The sequence below is a fragment of the Silene latifolia genome, chromosome X (assembly GCF_048544455.1).
Source record: "Silene latifolia isolate original U9 population chromosome X, ASM4854445v1, whole genome shotgun sequence".
In the NCBI taxonomy this organism is placed as follows: Eukaryota; Viridiplantae; Streptophyta; class Magnoliopsida; order Caryophyllales; family Caryophyllaceae; genus Silene; species Silene latifolia.
Window position 1 is genome coordinate 198099906 of NC_133537.1, and position 14524 is coordinate 198114429.

Genomic DNA, 14524 nt, shown 5'->3' on the forward strand with positions numbered 1-14524 from the left:
GAGTAGTACCTACCCCCAATGATCCCATCACTCTCTATTGTGATAATAGTGGGACGATCTTCCAAGCTAAGGAGCCAAAGTCTAGTAATAGATCTAGACATGTACTTAGAAAATATCATGTAATAAGAGATTTCATTGAAAGAAAGGAAATAGCGATTTGTAAGGTTGGGACGAATGACAACGTAGCCGATCCGCTCACCAAGCCTTTATCGCAAGCCAAGCATGAGGGACATGTTGAGTCCATGGGACTTAATCGTGTACCAAGTTTATGTTAGATTTTGAAATGAAATAAAAGTGTTGTTTTTGTTCATGTTCATAATTGAATTTGTCTTTTATCTTTTCTTTATACATTGTTACATCCAAACGGGTTGTAGTGACTTTTGAACCCCGTTAAAGTGAACACGGATTAACATAGTATTCGGCCATAGTCACTTGTATGAGGTGACATCTCGAAGTGACTAGAGTGTGATGCGATTGATGGCAAGTTCAAGTGTCATAGAGTCATATGAGAATGACTAGTCGATCACATAGGCAGACTGTTAGGAACACCTTTGTCGGGCCTTATGACCACTTATAGAGTTCTGGCAAATTTATATAGCCTGGTCGTGGCGAGAGCTACTATAGTATTCGAATGAGTTGATTCTTTTGACTAAAGACTATTCATCTAAGATGGCACAGTTTCAGATTAACTTTGATTTGTGTTACTACAACCTTCGTAAATGGGGTCAAATGGGCATATTTTGGGTTATGATGGCTGTGGCTAGTCGAAGAGAATGAGTGAGATAGGAATTGTCCACCCCTAGTCAGGGTTATAACAATATCTCAGGGCCACTCGAGGAGTAATGAACTGGAAATGCGTGGCCACGCTCGGAATGTATCCATGGTGGATAAATCCGGTCAATCAGTTATTCTCCAGATCGAGGAAACCACTCTCGATATGATCACTTGCAAATACGACCTGAAAGACACCTTGCATTGAGTGGGAGATAGTAATAGGACAAGAGAATTGGTGACGCACACTTGTCGAGGACAAGTGGGAGATTGTTGGAATATGTGTCCTCCGACAATAAATCACAATCCGTTGATCATGATGATCAAATGTTTAAATCTCATTTTAAAGAATACGATTGGGAAGTAATATTTTACTGTCAACTGGTCCACACATATCGGTAATGATTGGCTGACTAGAGTTTGACATTACTGTCGTGCGACGGTGGTGATCAGTTGATTCCTTTAGGTCATACCTAAAGGAAAATACTCTTAATTGATCATTTAATTGATCGTATGACGATACGGGTTAATTAAATTACTTAAAATTGACGGACAATTTTGGAAGTAATATTTACGTGTCTCATTGTAATTTGATTAAATAAGATACGGTCTAAGTAATCGAATTGTTTCATTACTTAGATGAAATTATTGTTTAAGGAAACAATTGCATTTGAATGAATAAATTATTATAAATACAAGATGTTGTGATTTATAATTGGTAAATTATTTTGGTACAAGTAATTATGAATTACTAAGTCGATTTTGTATATGACGTATTTTTATTAATGCGTTGTTTTTAATATGATAAAAATACATAACAATTTTATGTGACATATGACAAATTGACATTTTGACAAAAATAAAATGGAGTCCATTTTATCCATGTTGGCCGAAATAATGGGAGGATTAAGGAAATATTATGTTTATTGTATGAGTGGTAAGCATAATGATTTCCCTAATATTCTAGCCATGCAAACCTAGTGGTCATTGTGAAGACCACCTTGTGCATGCATTGGCTCCCTTCCCTTCCCCATTCCACCCGGTTTTAAGAGGAGAAAAATCATGGGTTTTTCTCATCTTTTTACCTTATACACTACTAATTGTTAGTGTATTATCATTCATTCACATTCATCTAAAAAATAAGAAGTTTTTAGAAAGATAAAATTCTTCCTTCTCCTCCCTCTCTCTTAACCGGTTTTCATAGAGAGACCAAATTATTTTTGGGTCAATTTTTACACAAAATTAGTATTATTCTAGTATTAATAATATTAATTTTATTAAGATTATTTTTTGGGTATTATTCCTAGGAGGGATTCTATACTTGAATCCTTTGTTCATCCATTTAAGGAGAGCTCAAGAACAAGAGAGTAGGAGAACTCTCTTGTGCCCTTTGATCCGAAAATCAATGTAAGAATAAAGATTTCTTCCTTATTTTAATTATTGTTTGCATGCATAAGATCACTTTTTAATTTTATGACTAAATTAAATTAAAACATATTTGAATATGTTGAGTAAAGAGATCTAGATTTCAAACACAATACATTTGGAATGATCCTCCAAGATCTTCAAGTCTCAAGTATAGAGACACTCCTCTTAGTTGCACCCAAGACTAACCCAAACACTAATACAATTATTAACTATATAATATGTATTAGTATCCTTAAATATTAATTCTAATATTATTATTATTACTACTCTAGTAATATGATTGCATTATTAGAATTATTGAACAAGTTTTAGTATAAAACCATTTTTATGAGAGAAAGAGAATAATAGAGATAACTTAGATCGTCTAAAATAAACAACATCTCTTATGTTGTTATTTGAACCGTGCAAAAGGGCCACAATGGGAAGCACAATTGCATTTTTTTTTATTGCATTTTGTCTTCCATATGCACTAGGTATGTAAGGGCTACTACTAGGTGCAATTATCATGTTTTTAGCATCTTATGCCAAGATAATGACAAAACCCTTAACCACCCACAATTTTGGCCCCACTATGCTAATATGGACTTCCATTTTACAATTTGTATTTTGCAATTGTAATGTGTGACATGTAACAAGTATCATTAGAAATTTAAATGCATATTTAGCTAATTAAATATTATTTTAAATCAAATAATTACATTTAACAAATTAACAAGTAATTCACAGTTACATGTATATAAAATGGGTCATATTAAGTCTAGTTAATATAATCTACAATATCTTGTAATTATAACTAACTAATTACTCTTATCTCAAATGTTTCATAAACATTAATCAATTTTAGTAATATAACAAATTAATTACTAAATTGAATCTTATTTAATCACATTACAATAAGATATATATAACTCTCTCTTATAAAATAAAACTTGTTCAATTTAAGAAATTAATTAATCTGTATCGGTATACAATTAATTAACTTTACAGTTTGGGAATCGTCCTTTAGGTGTGACCTTAAGGGATCAACTGATCACCACCGTCAAATGACAGTAATGTCAAACTCTAGTTAGCTAATCATTACCGATTAATGTTGATCAGTTGACTATATAATTGAATCATCCCTTACGTATTCTTATTATGATATTTATTAATGTGATTGCACTATTGTTGAGGACACATACTCCAACAATCTCCCACTTGTCCGAGACAAGTGTGCGTCACCAATTCTCTTGTCCTATTACAATCTCTCACTCAATGTAAGGTGTCTTGCAGGTCGTACTTGCATTTGATCATATCTTGAGTGGTTTCCTCGATCTGGAGAGTAACTGTCTGACCGGAATAATCTACCGTAGATACTTCCGAGCGTGGCCACGCATTTTCAGTTCACTGCTCCTCGAGTGGCCCTGAGATTTAGTTAATCCTGACAAGGGGATGGACAATTCCTATCGCACTATTCCCTTCGTATAGCTATAATTCATCATGACCCAAAAGATACCCATTTGACTTCAGTTACGACAGACGTAGAGCATAAATCAAAGCCAATCAGAAACTGTGCCAACTTGGGCGAACAGTCTCTAGTCAAAGAATCGACTCATAAGAATACTATAGTAGCTCTCGCCACGACCAGGCTTTATAAAAATTACCAAAACTCTATAAGCGGTCACTGCCCGACAGAGTGTCTCTTACAGTCTGCCTATGTGATCGACTAGTCATCCCTTATGACCCTATGGCACTTGAACTTGCCATCAATCGCATCACACTCTAGTCACTTTGAGACATCACCTCATATAAGCAACTAAGGGCCAATATTATGTTAATCCAATTCACTTTAATAGGGTTCAACGTTGTCCATACAACCTGTTTGGATATAACAAAGCAATAAAAGAGTTTTTAATAAAATTCAAACGATGAATGCATTATCACAGATGTAAAATTTGATACAATATCAATTACTACATAATCTATAATCCAGATTCCATTTTGTATATAATTGCACATTTCAACTCAATTGAAATGACATGACGTATCATGTTAAGCCTGTGAAAAGGCCTTTGGTTAGTAAGTCTCAGCAACATCTTGCACTCTTCCTAACCTTACAATATACTATTTTCCATTGTTATGTATAATCTTTATTATAAAAACCTTTTGAGTACGTGTCTAGATCCAATCTAGATATAGGCTCTCTTGCCTTTGAAGAACTCCCACTGTCCTCACAGTGTGTAGGGATAGGACCTTCGGTTATTGGAACGAACTACCATAGTTCCTCCAATTCATAAAACCGAATCCTAATATCATCCTTTCCTTCTTGCATATCTCATTATTGCAAGTGTACTCAATTTCCGTTGTAAATCTCTCATTGTTCTACTGCCTAGAACGTTTCTAGCAGATCTGCTCCTTAAAAAATCATAGCCAGGATGGTTCTCTAACCATCCTTATGTGTTTAGAATATGGTTATCGTGTAACTCCTTGCACATAAATCCATATCATTTCTAATCACTTAGCTTTATTTCTTTAGTACTTCAAGAGTACTAAGCAATGAACTATATGGCTATATAGAGACTTCTCTCGAAAATTCGATTTTTTTAACTATTCGTCATACTCCGAGTATACGAATTATAAGAATGGCGATACATCTTAGCTTAATGAATTAATCCCGCAGCGGAAGCAAGTTGATTCAATTTCTTCATGTTCAATACTTTTGAACTTGTCAAGATTCTTATTAACATAAGAAACTTTATGCTAATATCCATCGAACTGGATATTCTAGAGATGTATTATTCTTCTCCTAATTCTTTCATCATTCACAATGATCAATATGTCATTCACATATAAGACTATTAACAACACCTTACTCCCACTAAACTTCATGTATAAACATAACTACTTGACAATTCGAGAAAATTTTTAACACATGATCAAAACATACATTTCAACTCCTTAACTTCTACCTAAGACTTCTTCTTAAGTTTGAATCCTACCTTAGGATAGTTGCGATTATCAAAACTCATGCAAGATGATTTTGAAATCCAACTGTCAAATCATATCCGAATTCAATAAAGCGTTGTTGTTGCGTGCAAAACCCTTTGCTACCAATCAACCAAGCTAAGTAAACATCTTCATGTTTATGCTTATTTCGGACTCTTGTGGAGTTGAGACTAGATAAAGCATCTTAATAAGTTACAGGTTTGTTACTTCCAAAAATAACATGACTCATGTCCACTTAGGTTTCGAATCAATAACTTCGTGATTTTGACCAAGAAGGAACATCTTCTTACGTCTTATTCCCAGTTTGTGGCTCTTGAACATTTTCTCCCACTCTGTCTTTAAGAAAGAATCCTCATTTCTTTAATAGACAGCATCACGAGCCACAAACCCTTTGTTCTCGTGATCATGTAGGAAGAGAGAGCACATGTTTACTATCGAAACAAGCTACAATTTAGGTACCATGCCTAACCATATCTCATATGAAAAGTAGATGATTGCTTTAATCATGTTTTATTTTAGTGGAAAATTTAAATGCCAGACAAATTTTATAACAGAAACTACCTCCAACTGTAATGTAAAAATTCAATCATATCATAATGAAAGTGAACTTGCGATAAGATATCACACTCTTTTTGGTGCACATAAAAGTCATCACTTTATTGTTCCCTATTTTAACAAAGTACTAATACTTTGGTTTTATAATCTGTAGGTTTTGATACCTTTTAAACATTCATTGAACTTATTCAAAGAATTTGTCTTCTTACCTCATTAAGTGGATATCAAGTATCTACCTAATTCGTTGGTAAAAGAGATGAAGAAGTAATAACATTCTCTTGATTGGAATCGCATTCGACCATACACTTCAAAGAGTTAATAGGACGAATATCTTGCTCTATTCATAATCCTTTTCAAGAAAAAGTCATGAACTAACTTGCTTTGAATAAAAGATTCACACACACCAAAAGATTCCCAATCAAATGGTTTGAGAGACTAGTCAAAACTAGTTTCTAAATGCGATTTTCAATCAAGAATTGAGAGATAATAGGGGTCACCAACTTGAGTGTTGTATATATGACATTTATTTCTAGTTTGAATATAATTACCTTGATTTGTATGGTCTCACCATAAACTTAATCGTGGTATGTAAGGGCACAACGCTTGTTTTAATTGCATAATAGAGAAACGCTTCGCGTTTATACAAAAACTTGAATTATATTCTTATTTAGACTTATTGTACATCATAACAATTATTGAGGTACATTTCCAAACACAAAACTAAAATGAGTACACTACAACATTCTTGCTAGTCGTCACACGATAATGCCAAATATTATGATAAAATCCACAAATTTGTATCAAATACTCATGATGTGGTAATTAGCAAGAATGCAATGTCAATGTCATAGATATTCAGGAAGCAATATGTTAGAGTCACACGACCAACTTCCTTGATCTTTACTTATTTGGGGTTTGTCTCTATTTTAGTGTCTAACACTTTCTCTTTCGAGCCTAGTTCTATCCTTAACAATTAAGACATGTACTTACTTCTTATTGCTCCCACTGACTTCAAGAATTTCTACTTGATGAAGACTTATATTCATATAAATTCCTAGTTAATCCTTCACAAGGGTTAACTCTATTGTGGTATTTGGTTAATCAAAATTTCTAACAAATTAATTTACCAATTTAACATGGTCATGTTCTTAACAGCTTAAGTGCTTGATGACAAGTGTTTATGTTGAGCAATAAGACTTTTGAACCATGGATGCATAGAAGAATTATCAAAACATATTTTGACTAATCATTACCCCTAGTCATATTTCTTCACAAGAAATCATACATAGGTATGTATAAGATTTTAAGATGCTAATCTTATATGTCATAGGATAATTCCTATGGAGTTCTATGGAATAGAACGATTCCTATGGAGCTGGTCCATGCCTTATTTAAATGGTTCAATTGACTCTTTTTGTCTTTAGCTATAGTGGTTTAATGGAGACATAAGTTAAAATCAAAATGACATCGTATATGTCTAGGAGCAAAGATATAGAACAAATTAAACAACGAAATAGTGAGTAAATTAAACATTCATCGTTATATCTAAAATATTTAAGTATATTTTAGCATTTATATAATGACCTCCACCCAATTATATAAACGTTTCCGAGACCCAAAATTCATATTAAATCTTGGATGTGAGCCTACGGGCCCTCTACACCTCTTGCTAATATAATCTTGGTGGGTTAACCCTTTTAACCGATTCTACAATTAGAACTCTCGGTCGATGAATTTAGGCTAAGTTCATCTTTAGCCCGAACCTATTGGGACAACGGTCTCTCTAATACTTTCGTTGAGATCAACCAAATTTCGAAGTGTAATAACTATTTATTACCCCACTTACCCAACGTCAAATTAAGTACCCCGAAAAATCGTATTGTACCCCTTATGAAATTGAGATCCATGGATTCCTACTATTTGGTAAGACTATGTCTCAATCTTAATAACGTGAGAGGTCGAGTCAATGTATTATCTATCAAATTTAAGTGAACTAAATTTTCGAACTAACGATAATTATAATTGACACGGTCGAATACTCGATATGATATGCATGTGTTGTTTATGGCGATTTGCCAATGCATGTAACATATAAAAATAAATGCAAAGCAATAAATAAATTTCCTAGTATGACCTTCGTAACATAGAAAATCTAATAATATATTTACAAATTCGGAAACCTACACCATTGGTCCCTTAAACTTCAAGTGGCACGCTTCCCAAGGACTCCGTCTTGATCGGAACGCCTTTCCGATTGGCGCCGTTTTGAAGGAACTCCGGAATTACAAATAATAATAAAATACATGGCTATTCCTATTATACATTTGTAATATATAAAAACTAGTAAAAATAAAAGTGATACGAGATCACATTAAATTACAACCGAATCAATATCCCCTTACATTACGGGTAATATCGATTAAAACTAAGGTCATACTAAGAAAAAATTACATAATTCAAAATTACATAAGTAATATATTACATTCATCAACAAAAATGCACCATTATTATATGATCTAACATGTCAAATTATGTGCCAAATCGCCCTATTTAAACCTTATATCGTATATAATCCGGTTTTATGGAAATGCGTGATAATAACTTATTAAAATCACCAATCAATACTTAAATCAAATTGAAGCTCAAGTTAATTACCCTAACTCAATTAGGACTCAAAATTAGTCCTTACTCAATTTTGACAATAATTCAACTGGGTTTTGTATTATTGCTTATTAAACTTCTTATAATCGTAACAATTATGAAATAATTCTCAATAAGTCATAAAAATTTGAAAAAAATTCGAAATCACATTTTTGAAAAAACTGGAATATTACCAAGATTCCAAAAACTCAATAAAATTTCCCACAAAATATTTATAATTTACTTCATTAATAAATTGTATAAAACAAAACTTTTACCATTTAATCCAAATTAAACATAAAAATTATGAAAAAATCAAAATCAAAATTTTGAACATTCTTAAATAATTTCCAGAACCTAGAAATGGCAAAATTTCAACCAAAAATTTTGAATTTATTTTTATGACTAATAAAGTTGCCCTTTTATCGATTTTATCACATAAAAATCAATAAACATACCAAATCAATCAAAATTAATCATACAACTTTAGATCTGATGTTCATATCATATATCCATCATTAGGAAAAAATTTCATTTCATAAAATTCATTTTAGCTATTTTTGCTAAAAATAGTCACTATTTATATCATTTTAACCATTAAAATTATACATCATGAATAATAAATCATATTTATCTCAAATTTTACATACAATACATAAAATATGCATGTGAGGTCATACTAAAAAATCACGGCCAGTAGTGAAGTTTAACTATTTTTAGTAAATAAAAATTCATTTTACTCATAAAAATGTAATTATTTCACTAAAAATCATTAAAATAATTAATAATCATCCATAAAACATTAATATGACCTAAAAATATTTTAGAACCAGAATGTATAACATGCAAACATATTCTTTGCTTTTATCTTTATAAATCACAAAATATCTAGTTTTATTTAAGTTACATTTAACAGGAAAAACCAAACCGATTATGCATGCAACACCAAAGCTCTTGATGCCAATTGTTAGGTTCATATACCCCTATTAGACTCATCTAATTTAATTAATAAATTACCCATAATTTATATTTATGTGGATCTAGTGCATGCATAACAAAATAACAAATTTTAAGGAGAAAAAACATTTTCTTACATACAATATGGTTCGAATTTTTGGGGCACAAGTAAGGTCTCCCACCTTCACTTATTCTTGATCTCAATACATTTGGAATGATCCTCCAAGATCTTCAAGTCTCAAGTATAGAGACACTCCTCTTAGTTGCACCCAAGACTAACCCAAACACTAATACATTTACTAACTAGATAATATGTATTAGTAACCTTAAATATTAATTCTAATATTATTATTATTACTACTCTAGTAATATGATTGCATTATTAGAATTATTGAACAAGTTTTAGCATAAATCCATTTTTATGAGAGAAAAAGAATAATAGAGATAACTTAGATCTTCTAAAATAAACAACATCTCTTATGTTGTTATTTGAACCATGCAAAAGGGCCACAATGGGAAGCACAATTGCATTTTTTTATTGCTTTTTGTCTTCCATATGCACTAGGTATGTAAGGGCTACTACTAGGTGCAATTATCATGTTTTTAGCATCTTATGCCAAGATAATGACAAAACCCTTAACCACCCATAATTTCGGCCCCACTATGCTAATATGGACTTCCATTTAACAATTTGTATTTTGTCAATTGTAATGTGTGACATGTAACAAGTAACATGTCATTAGAAATGTAAATGCATATTTAACTAATTAAATATCATTTTAAATCAAATAATTACATTTAACAAATTAACAAGTAATTCACAATTACATGTATATAAAATGGGTCATATTAAGTCTAGTTAATATAATCTACAACATCTTGTAATTAGAACTAACTAATTAATCTTATCTCAAATGTTTCATAAACATTAATCAATTTTAGTAATATAACAAATTAATTACTAAATTGAATCTTATTTAATCACATTACAATAAGATATATAACTCTCTCTTATAAAATAAAACTTGTTCAATTTAACGAATTAATTAATCTGTATCGATATACAATTAATTAACTTTACAGTTTGGGAATCGTCCTTTAGGTGTGACCTTAAGGGATCAACTGATCACCAACGTCAAACGACAGTAATGTCAAACTTTAGTTAGCCAATCATTACCGATTAATGTTGATCAGTTGACTATATAATTGCATCATCTCTTACGTATTCTTATTATGAGATCTATTAATGTGATCGCACTATTGTTGAGGACACTTACTCCAACATGTTCTTGTAGGACCAAGCGAAAACGTCCTTGAACTCGTGTAGGAGATCTATGAAATTGGCTATTTTAGTTGGGTTTAAGGTCGTCCCTATTCTAAGTTCTTGGGGTTCTAGTTCGGTTCCTACATTGATGGGTTCGGTGTTTTCTATAACTGGTGCCCCTTCCCCCTCTTGTAGTATTTCTTTAACTATGTAGGGAGGTACTTCGACTGAGTCTGGGTCGGGATCATCCGCATTATCATCGTAAACAGAATTACATTCAGAATAACACAAAGAGTAAGTAGAATATGATTTATTCATATTAAATTTTGAAAATAGCTAAAACAAAGAAGCCATCTGTTCAGTAGTCAGTGGCGGTAAAGGGACAGCTGCTGTGACATTTCCCAAGCTACTGTGACTATTCGATGCTATGCTAGGAGAAAAAAGGGGATGAGGAGTGCGACAGAAGAAGACTCCCTAGCGACTTCTTTAGACTCAGACTCGAATTCGTTGTCTTCAGGTTCCTCTTTGAACATCTCTCCTTCTCCGGTGGTGACTTTCAAGAGCTTTCCTTGGTTATTAATCCATTTGATCGATTTTCTCCATCCTTTCTGCTGGTTTGAACTGATGTCAGTGATCAATGCTGTGGGGTTGAAATGGTCATCTTGAAGTATCATGGTAATGATCTCATCCTGTGCTGCTCTAACAAATCGGTCTTCTCCAAATAGGAGGCTAACAGCCTGTTCGTCTAAACAAGGTGTTTGACGAGTTTTGACGGTAGGAACCGTTTCTGGAGGTATGAAGTAGCAATCGTGGAAGACCTTGATTCCAGCTAGTTGCATTCCTTTATAGTGCCAAGGTTCGGGAAACTCGTGAAAGTACTCCTGACTCCCTTCTCTAACGAAATATCGGTTTAGGGTAGGGAGATAGGGTCGCATCTGGTTTCCTCTATCTTTACGGTTTTGGAATTGGGTGAGCATTTCTAAGGCTTCTTCTTTTGTGGGCTTATATCCCAATTCTGGTGGTATCCTTTGAGAATGTCCTTCCTTATATGGTGCGAAGGTATGTTTCTTTGTAGGGTTTAATGGCATTCCTGGGAAGTATCCCTGGGACTTGAGTATGTGGTTGACCACTAAATTGGAGTATGGGTTGAAGTATAGAGGCGCCAGTTCGCTCTCTACAATGTTTATGCTCTGAAAGCCCCCAAGCTCATATACTGGATCTGTGACTACTTGGTTGCTTGACATTTTCTCTATCACAGCCTTGATAGGTGATGAAGTGATCGCCACTACTTTTCCATCTAGAGGAATCTTAATCTTCTGGTGCAAGGTTGATATTACCGCTTTGGAAGCGTGAATCCAAGGCCTTCCCAGAAGTATATTAAACGATGCTTCGATGTCCACTATTTGAAAATTAACCTTTCGCTCGATTGGCCATGTGGCTATAGTGAGGTTGATTAGCCCCACTACTTTACGTCGTGTTCCATCGTAGGCTCGAACACCTTGGTTGGTAGGAGTCTAATCCGATTCTTTCATGCCCAACTTGTATGCTGTCTTCAATGGTATGACGTTGATTGCAGAGCCATCATCCACCAAAGTCATTGGCACGTTCTTCTTTAAGCATGTGACTGTAATATATAGAGCGAGGTTATGACTGGCGCCGAAGGGAGGCAAATCTTCATCTAAAAAAGTAACTGGGTTACTTAGTTTAACTGAATCTTGGAAGACCAGGTTGACTACATCGTCAGGCGTAGAGTTGTGCGCTATATTCAATTTAGCCAATGCTTGTAGCAAAGCTTGACGATGAGGAAATGAACTCGCAACTAGTTGCCAGACTGAAAGATCAGCCTTTGTCTTTTGCAGTTGTTTTAGCAAATGGTTAGTAGACGTATCTTCGCCATCATTTGGAGTGATGACATTGGTGTTAGTAACTGGACCATTAGCCGTAGCACAGTTCTGAGAAACATTTTGATATGGACGCCCTGAACGAGTAAGGTGGTCTATATCTTGATCTTCGCTAGCCTTGACTATATCCTTACTAACCTTGACTAGATAGTGTTCTGTGAGGTATTCATCTTCATCGTCATCGGCCCATATTCCGTTGACGATACTGAGCTCTCTCAGCCTGATGTTCTCGGCTTCTAGACTGATTATTTGGTCGACTAGGTTGTCAACCACCGTGATTACCTCTTGCATCGTAGACTCTTGAGATAGACTTAGTCGCACGTTTTCCCTGGGTGTGGTACTTGGATTGCGTAGGGATGCCACTACATCTTCCAGCTCTGAAACTTGCCTACTCACACTCTATATTTATGCTATGCATTTTCTTTATATATTTGCATGCATAGCCAAATTTCCATAACTAATCATGCATTTTATTTTACTGAGTCATCGACCGTGTCAATTAAAATTATCGTAGTTCACCGCTTTAGTTCACTTAAAACGTGATAGATAATAAATTGACATGACCTCTCGCTAAATCAATAATTGAGATATAGCCTTACCAAATAGTAGAACCCATGAAATGCCAATTTCATAAGGGAGTTAAGCCGGCTTCACCGTAATACAAACCTTGTTACGTTGGCGAAGTGGGGTAGTAAACTGTTATTACATCAAAATTTGGATTGAGCTCAACGGAAGTATTCGTGACCGTACTCGCATGTGTTCCGGGCTAAAGATAAATATTAGAGTAATTTTATCGACCGAGAGTTCTAGAAGTAGAATCGATTAAAGAGTTAATCCACCGAGTTATATTGATAAGGGATGAATCGGCTCACCGTGCCCGAGTTAATATGAATTTGGATCTCGGAATCATTTATCATAGTTGGGTAGAGGTCACTATGTAAATGCTTTACTTGTTAAAATATTTGCAAGTATTATTTTAACGATGAATGTTTTTTTTCCATTATTCCGTTATCATATTGTTCTATTTTCTTTACCTCAATTTATACGATATCATTTCGATTTTAGTTCAAATCTCCATTAAAACATCGTAACTAAAGACAAATTAGAATTTTCTTCTAAAAACCTCGTATTATCCATTGCAAGGATCTCTTGTGAAGAGTATAGATAAAAGTTATTCGTGATCAAAAGGGTTTTTGATTTTTGACTAACATATCTACTTACAATAAATTGTTTCTCATGTGCTTAATTGAGTTAAGTACTTTGAAACTTTAAATCATTTTGGTGACTAGATTTGTTAGAAATCGTAATTGACCAAAATATCGCAACCACTTCAATAAAAGTTTTAAGACTAAACGAATAAATTGAAGAGTAGTCTTCATAAATTTCAATTTTGCTTCTCTTAACAAAGACTCATTGAAATGAGTGAGAGCATTCTCTTAAACCGTTAAGAAAAGGATGAGGTTTAAAGAAGTAAAATTAAAATGGAATTGATACAAGGTAATGATAAAAGTAAAGTTATTGAGAATAACGATACTAAACCTATCAATCTCAACCAATAAAGTTTCGATTTTGGAAGTGTTGGGCACTGTAAGGAAACTACCCCAAATTATTGAAGAACCAACAAGTTAGTTGTGGGACATCTAAATGGGACTGTCTTCTTTAAATGTTTATTTGATTGACATAAATTTTGCTAGTACTACTTCGTCAATATTAGAAACCGGTGGTGGTTTTCATCATTGTATTTGATACATAGGATGATTAGAATATGACGACTAGCAACAAACGATGTCGAGAGATAGAGTCATTGTGTACTCAATCTAGTTTCGGGTTTATAGTTGTACCTTAATTATGACTATTAAGTGCATAAACTCTGAATAAGAATATAATCTTGTTAAGATACAAAAGAGGTTTCACTTTTGTGACCCTATACACCACGATTTGATGTATGGCTAGCCCATTATCAAGGTGATTATATTCTAAACCAAACTAGAATGATACATCATGTAGATGATGTAAGACTCAA